An 8600-nucleotide genomic window follows, 5' to 3' on the forward strand; every position below is an offset into this window, starting at 1 on the left:
GGTTTAAGTCCTATTTCTCTGATCAATCTCAATTCGTTAATGTTAACGATGAATCCTCCAGGCACTCTGAAGTCAGGCATGGTGCTCCAAAAGGCTCAGTGATCGGACCAATTCTATTCCACTTATATATGCTTCCTCTAGGCAACATTATTATGAAACACTCAATTACATTTCAATGTTATGCAGATGACACCCAATTATCAGTCAAGACAGACAAAACCAGTCAGTAAACTAAACTTCAAGCATGCATTAAGATATTTATATAAAAACCGTGGTTTTTGTGCTAGGCCCTAAACACATCTACAAACCTCATTATCCAAAGATATAGCTACTCTAGATGGCATTGCCCTGGCCTCCAGCATTACTGTCAGAAATCAAGGAGTTATTTTTGATCAGGATATATCCTTTAACGCTCATCTAAAACAAACCTCAATAACAGCCTTTTTCACTTTCACAACACTGCCAAAATTAGGAACATCCTGTCTCAAAACAATGCTGAAAAACTAGTCCATGCATGTGTTACTTCCAGGCTGGACTGGTGTAATCCCTTACTATCATGTTGCTCAAATACTGTTAGTCGCTTAAGACTCTCCATCTGATCCAGAATGCTGCGGCTCGTGTTCTCACAAGAACTAAGAAAAGAGATCATATTTCTCCTGTATTAGCTTCTCTGCATTGGCTTCCTGTAAAATCCAGGATCAAATTCTCTCTAAAAGTAGAATGGGAGCCAGAGCCTTCAGCCATAAGGCTCCTCTCCTGTGGAACCAGCTCCCGGTCTGGGTCCGGAAGGCAGACACCGTCACCACATTTAAGAGTAAACTTAAAACTCTCCTCTTTGATAAAGCTTATAGTTAGAGAGTGAGGAGTCACAGCATCTGCCTAGACCGGTGGGGGAGGGTGTATTTCTGCAGACACAGCACCCCTTCTCTTCTCTGCTTCTCTTCATGGTCGTCAGATTCATCTACCAACCGTTATAGAACTGGCTCAAGTCTGCCTTGCACCAGCTCTTAATTATGCTGTTATAGTTTTAGACCTTCAAGAGACTTCCTTTGACACACTGAGCCCCTCTCTCCTCTCTCTTTCCATCTGTGTGCATCCCTGTCCCAGAAATGCTTGTTACTAACTTAGCTCTAGGGAGATATTCCCCCAAGTCCTGTTGCCCAGCAGTGTTCCTTAGATTAGAATAGCATCTAAATCGTTGCAGCTGTGGTCATGCTCCGCGCCCTGCTTCACCCTGCTACGCCCTGCTATGCTCTGAAGTGCCCTGCTATGCCATGAACTACTACTATTTAATAGTCATAGTGTCATTATCTTTATTGTGACTATTATTGCCACTATTTATCACACCCCCAACCAGCACTGTCAGACACCTCCTACCAAGAGCCTGGGTCTGTCCGTGGTTTCTCCCTAAAAGAAGGTTTTCCTCACCACCCGAGGTTTCTTCCTAAAAAGGCGTTTTTCCTCGCCACTGTCGCACTAAATGCTTGCTCTTGGGGAAATTACTGGAATTTGTGGGGTCTTTGTAAATTATAGAGTGTGGTCGAGATCTACTCTATCTGTAAAGTGTCTAAAGATAACTCTTGTTGTGATTTAATACTATAAATAAAATTGAATTGAATGCTATGTGCCATGCTGTTCATAAAACAGCAGCTGTGTGCTCTTTATTGGAGGTGGGGAAGTTTACCAGACACATATTTACCAACCAGTTATTCTTTATCCTTGAAGTCTTCTCTCTTGTGAACACAGAAATAGTTTTAAACTATTTCAATGTAACCTTTGTATGCTTACTTAAGTTTGTTTGTGAGCATGGAAAGGTTACCCCTTGGCCTTGTCGCCAAGGACAAGGGACAGAAGACACCACATTAGAAAACATACTCTGACAAAGAACACAAAGATGACATTTATGCTTTCAAACTGTGTTTTGGTTATACAGGAGAAAAGGCTTCTGCTTCCCAAAGCTTTTCATAGAGAAGCAGGGCTACCAAGTTCAAATTAGCCAGCATTCACGGCCAGTTTTCACTATCTAATTTCACTTCTGATCTTTGAAATAACTGGAGGTATTCATTTGAAGAAGGTAACTGTTCATCTTTCATTTGGTATATTTTCAAACCCCTTTTCAATGCAGACACAAACAGCACATTTCAGTCATTGATTCCTTCAGTTATGTGTAACTTGCAATTAAAGGCAATAGTTGGAACACCTGCTTTTCATCTCTACAGTGAAGAAAATTCAGAATTAGACATGAAATAGCTATATCTTTGTGTTTCACTTTATGAGAGTTTTTAACATTAATGAGGTCCCCCAGTCTGCCTATGGTGCCCCAGTGGCTAGAAATAACGACAGGTGTAAACCTGTCCTGGGTCCTGAGACCTGGGTATCCTGCTCTGTTTTTCTGGAATCTTGCCCCTTATGACCTCATAAGGAACAAGGTTACCTCCCCTTTCTCTGCTTTGACTGCCCAGAGAATTTGGCCAACCCAATAGAGAGAGAGACATTGTGGCTTTCAAACAAGCAAAGTGGCAGTTGGTCAAGGCCACACCCCCAGCCCCCACCTTGCCCCCCCTCTCTCATCCTCAATAGCTACAGACTCAGAAATGGCACATAATAAGGAAAGCTCATTGTGGGACTGGCTCTAGTGGCTGTAATTCTGCACCAAGGCTGAATTTTGGGAAAGGCACTTCAGATACAGTGTTAGGGGACCACTAAGGTCAATATAAAAGAGACTTCAGATATGGTATTAGGGGACCACTAAGGTCTATATAAAATCATCCAAAGAGCACCATGTCATGGGACTTTTAAGTAAGTGACTCCATCTTTGTCTCTATGCACCAATAAAGACTGGCTATGACACGGCAGGTTAGTGACTCTGATACTAAAAAGATACTAAACCACAATGTTTGTATAGAAAAAAACAAGCATCTTACAACCCCTAACAGTACAATGTAGATACCCATATCTACGTGAAGTTCTAAAAGAAAAAGTTACTTTCCTGCTAAATATTTTTGAATCCGACCAATTTCCTCTAAAATGTTTTAAGTATTTCACCCACAATGTTCTTCTTGTCAGGATTTAAAAGCCTTTAAACCATGGTCTGAACTCTCCCCTGACAGCCAGGCTAATTGAAATGCTTTAGGCAGTGTTAACTGGTGAACCAGGACTAAACCACAAAGGCTGCTGCACTGCTCTCTGTGGGCTGAAACTCTTAGACTCTCAGTGCATGTTACCCCACCCAATCAGCAATGCCATGGCAGGCATTTCCAAAACACATGCTGGGATATCCAACACATCCTCTTACCAAACGTCAGAATATGTCAATTGTCAATTACTCCCAAAACGACATATAAGACCGTTCTATTTGCAGCTGCATGGTGGCCGTTTCAAACGGTGTGACCCTAACATGTCATCGTGACCGCATTGGAAATTTTAATCATGTGACCATTCTGTTTAATGTAACTGAGGTTGTTTTAATACATAGTTACCATTGTAGTTAGGGCTAGTAAAAGATCAGTGATTGGCTTAAAATGTAAAACTTAAATGAGTATTTAATGTGACGTCATCAACGTCATTGTGTCACGAAATAAAGTCGATTTAACACTCGGTTAATTTCAACCACTGACTTTTGGTTTCACACGGGACACAAACCCCAGTCTTCTGAGTGAAAGACCTCTTTACTTTGTCACTTTGCTTCCTCATTTGTAATTCTAATTAGGATGTGGCCACAAATCACAAATATTTTTAATCTGCCCTGTTAAATTGAATGTTTAGCTTGGTTTTACAGCAGTTACTGTAGAATGGATTCTAATAACAACCTAGAGTCATGGACAAAAGACAACAAAAACTCCATAGAAACCTTTCAAACAGCCCTGCATGGAAAAGGGAAAGCAGTTCACCTTTACAGCACTTTACATTCTACAATTGAAAACTTACACATGATGTATGTATTTACTATACTTGGCTATTTACTGACCTTCATGTAAAGAAATATTTTCAGAACCATAATCAGTCTTTTTGAGACATGTATTGGGGGTGACCTTCTCATGACCTAAGTATTTGTAAAATCTTGGCTACGATCCTAGTTTCCGAGCTCCAAAAGACTGCCAGAAATTCCACCATTTGTTAGCAAATTGGCAAAGGAATAAGTGTAACATACTGAAAACAACGGATTATTTGAGGTGGCCTTTTGCCAAAGAAGTAGTCCCTAATAAAACTGTCCACAGTGTGATTTGTGGATTACCCAAAGAAAAAAGAAAATATATTCTGGAAAGAAATGTTGCTGTTTAGTTTTATAAATTGTATATTTTACTGCCGCACAGAAAATCTTCACCTTTATTGTCTTGGGATGAAAGCCCAGCACATAAAACCAAACTGTATGCATAGCTTCATACCACAAGCGGTAAATGAGCAAATTTGGCTTTTAAGCCAGGTGTGGCTTCAAAGATGGCAGTCAGTCAGTTCACCACCTTGGTCTATACTAAACTATTTCATAAACTATTATATCGATTGTCACAAAATCTGATATGCATGGCTCCCAGAGGATGAACCCCAGTGCAGTTGGTGATTACTTCATGGTGACTCTTCTTGTAATGCAACCAGAAAGTCAAAGTTTAAACGTATCCAGTGAAATATCTGATAGACAGTGTAAAATCAAGGGGATAAGCGAGCCACAACGCTGGCAGGTTTCTCACGTCACATCTACGTCGTCAAGCTCAGTTGGAGGTTGTAAAGTAATGCACAGCACTCACCGGAAAAGTGCTTCTAATAGACTTCACTGCTCTGCTTGCAAGTCTACGGCGTAGCTTTGTCCATTTTTTTAAAAACGTAACTCTCGTTTAAATGCAACCTAGGGTCTTTTTGTGAATGTAGCTAAGTCAAACCTTAGTTTAAAAGCAAAATTAGGATGGAAGCACCACTGTTAAGATTTACCGTATTCTCATTTTTTGGTCAAATGGCCATTTGAATGGGAGTGCTAGGGGTACTGTTATGCTAGCCTCAAAATCCCTATTTTTAAAAAACTAAGAAGGCTCGACACAACATGAAACTTTGCTAAAAGTATCACCAGGGGCTCTACACATGAACTCAAGTATTGTAACAACATTGTGTTCACAGAATTTACTAAAAAAAAAGGTTTTGAGCAACTCACGTTAGCGTTTACCTTAGCCTCTGACTTGTAGTTCAGAGTTGGAGATACCTCTAATTTCTGACACAGACTAAATTTCCCACTTGTTGAAAAAAATTACAGACATGTCAAAAAACTGTTGGCAGAACAGCTTCAAGTACACTATAGCTGACAGTTACATCAAACTAAAACCCAATATTGACACAAATACAATAGATTCAGCTAATATCATAGGTGATCTAAGTGGTAGCTGCAGCCTTGCCCGCTGCTTTGAGAGCCCCAATAAAAACTGGAAGTAGTTCTCAAAAACATCTCTTTCAAACATGTTAGTATCACTTTAACCATGGCTAGGTTACTTTCACCAATGAGTTATCAGATAATGAGGCGTAAAGCCTGAGGATTGCTGCTATAGTTTCCTGCAGTTAAATGCAATGTAAAGCCTACCACGCTCCAGCCACCCAATCATACAGTGCACGCTGGCCATAAGAGCCAAATGGCTCTCCATAAGAGCCATTTGGTGAAGAGTTGATGCATGTTAAATAACTGATGTCAAGCGGTGGAGGATGTAGTGTCACGTCTTTGTAAGCATTGTTTTTTGTGTAGGTGTCAGCAAGCTACGCATCTCTTCCCTTGAAGCTGCATCACAAATATTGATCAACAGTGCTGTGTTTCCAAAGAAGCCTACAGTGTGTGTGTTACGCATACTTTTTACATGTAGCAGTCCCACAGTACAGCAGTGTAGGAGTAGCTAATCGAAACGCCTTACTGCTGATAGGAGATGACCCGCGGTTAAGCAGCCAAAATCTCACCCACTTTTCAGGCACAGTGCGCTATTGCTTCAATTTCCCACTATTGTAAAGAATAATAACTGATTGTTGGATTTTGGTTTTATTGCAATTCCGCCCCCGTTATAATAACCTACCCCAAACACCTTCAGTGATTGCTTCCCAAGGTGATTTATGCAAAGCCACTGTGGAAAACTCAACTAAATCCTGACTGGTGTGTGTGCAGTAGCTTTCCTAAGAGGTGAAGCACGTTCAAGTCGCAGCAACTCTGAGCGGCGATGATAGAGTGAGTCTGTAATGAAGAGCAGATAAACCGAAATGTGAATGGAACGAGGAACTTTACGTGCAGAAACACTGCTTGATGTCTCTGCCTGAAAATTGAGTTGCTTTCAAACAGTGAGGAAGTGAGTGTGTTTCTGGTGTTGGGGTTACTTGATTAAACTGGAAGAATGCCTAATTACATCAAGCACAGCTTGCTTTGATGAATATTTGTGTATCCAAATACACTGAGGCTACATCTGCAAGCTTTAGATAAAGATTTATCTGAAGAAATATGAAAAGTAAATGTGATTCCAATTACCATCCAGAAGTGAGACTCTCGATTTTGGTCTGCAGTTGTACTTTCTTGGGACACTGTTCTGGTGACATGTTGTGATGCAGTTTAGAATGTATGTCGAGGTGTAAGTGTTCTAGATAGACCGTGTTTGCACTCCACTGTCTTGAGAATTTAGTCAACAATGTTGTTCTACAAATGAGGAGAGCAGCAGAACGGAGGCTCAGGGTGACTCAGCTACACCTACATTTAATTCATTTTGTGTAAATGTGTCTGTTGCTGCTTTTTGTACCCTAAGTCCATCCAAAAGCTCTTTCTCTCTTTTCTCGCTAAGCAGAAGGATCCTTAAGAAAACAAAACAAACTTTGGACCCAGGGTCACAATTACAGACAATGCAGGCAGTTCTATTGCACGGGGCCCGTGGGAGTGGTCGGGGACCTCTAGAGAGGGCAGGCCTTGGGTGGGTCTTGGGCGGAGAACGGGCCCTTGCAAGTAATTCAAATTGCCCCCTCAGAAATACACTTGTGTTTAATTCTTGTGTTGTATCTGTTTTAATTTTTAACTGTTTTTTAACTGATTTTGTGTAAAGCACTTTGAATTGCCCTGTTGCTGAAATGTGCTATACAAATAAAACTGCCTTGCCTTGCCTTGCCAAGCCTAAAGAACACACTGCACCAAATTCCTGGCGACTAAGTTGCATGGGAAAAAAAGTACAAGCTATAGCGTGCAACTATTTTATATTACTTTATGTCCGTTCATTCCATACATTCAAGCTACTGCCAAATGAATTGACTCAAAGCTAATTAGGATTATCAGATCCACAAAACTCTCTCTGTATTTCTCAGTATCGCTCAGTATGTTTACAACATGGTGTCACCGCTGAATAAGGAAACAGCAGCCTTTAGTATTGAGATGGAGAGGACTACTGCAACAGGTGGATGCGAGCAGAAGAAGAAGCCCCCGCAAAATGTTTCAGACAGTGACCGTACTGCTAAGAAAAGACCTACACGTTCAGCAGAGGGACTAAAATCCACAAAGTTAAGTTTTTTAACTAGTTGGAAAGCGCTAAAAAAAGAAAAAATGGACTGAGATCTGACACGGATGTTGCCTTACTGCTCTTGAACAGGTTGGTTATAGGTTGTGTAACATATGGGGAATATGAATTATTGCTATTTAATTTATCCATGTATCCATGTGGATACACTGACAGTGTTGTTGTCATTACTTAGAATTCCTCATGAGGGCAACAGAAACTGTGCACTATAGCTTTAAAAACAGTGCCATGTGCATTGTCTTCCCTGGGAAAGGCAACCCATATCCATCATTATTTTCTTTTTTGGGTAATCAGTAGCAATATATGACAAAATGATATACTTATATACAGATATGCGATGATGACTGCTGGGTAACTTGTCTGTTGTCTGTATAAAATACAACACATTGTTGGTCAATTATAAATAAACATGCTTAATTGTGTGTGTGTGTGTGTGTGTGTGTGTGCCTCATAGTTACTAACTCTCTAGCACTGGGGCCCGTCAGAACAACCTTGTACCACCGCTTGGACCTGAAGTTGATTTAAATTGAAACATTTGAATTTAACATAAATGCTAAATGCACTTTCAGCAGAACGTGTGGATGAACTTTTGTCACGTTGTTGTGTGAGCAGGGCTTTGGACAAACAGTGACATCCATCACCATCCTCAGCTCCCTATGCTAATAGAGACAAACAATCCAAAGAACCCCAAAGACTCCCATGCGACTGTCTTCTGAGATAATACATTCAAGGACTCCGATAAAGATGTAATTCTGCATCGAAACGTTAGTCACTGTTATGCACCTTATAGAATAAAATGCAACTATAAATTAAGAAGACATCTGTGTTGCACCGGCAAATCTTTATTACTCTACACTGTCGTGTCCTGCCCTGGTTGCACCGGATTGTTGTGGTTTGCAGAAGTGCAGATATCTCTCTCTTTTCTACATAATATATTCAAGGTTATGTGACCAGCAGAGAGAAAAAAAATGCTTATCTGTGGGGCCGTCCAAAAATACAGAATGATATACAGACTCATGCCTACATTACCAAATTACATCGTCAGTTATTTGGAATATCCTGCATGCAGTGAGGGTCTGCACATCACATGTG

The sequence above is a fragment of the Etheostoma spectabile genome, chromosome 14 (assembly GCF_008692095.1).
Source record: "Etheostoma spectabile isolate EspeVRDwgs_2016 chromosome 14, UIUC_Espe_1.0, whole genome shotgun sequence".
Classification (NCBI taxonomy): domain Eukaryota; kingdom Metazoa; phylum Chordata; class Actinopteri; order Perciformes; family Percidae; genus Etheostoma; species Etheostoma spectabile.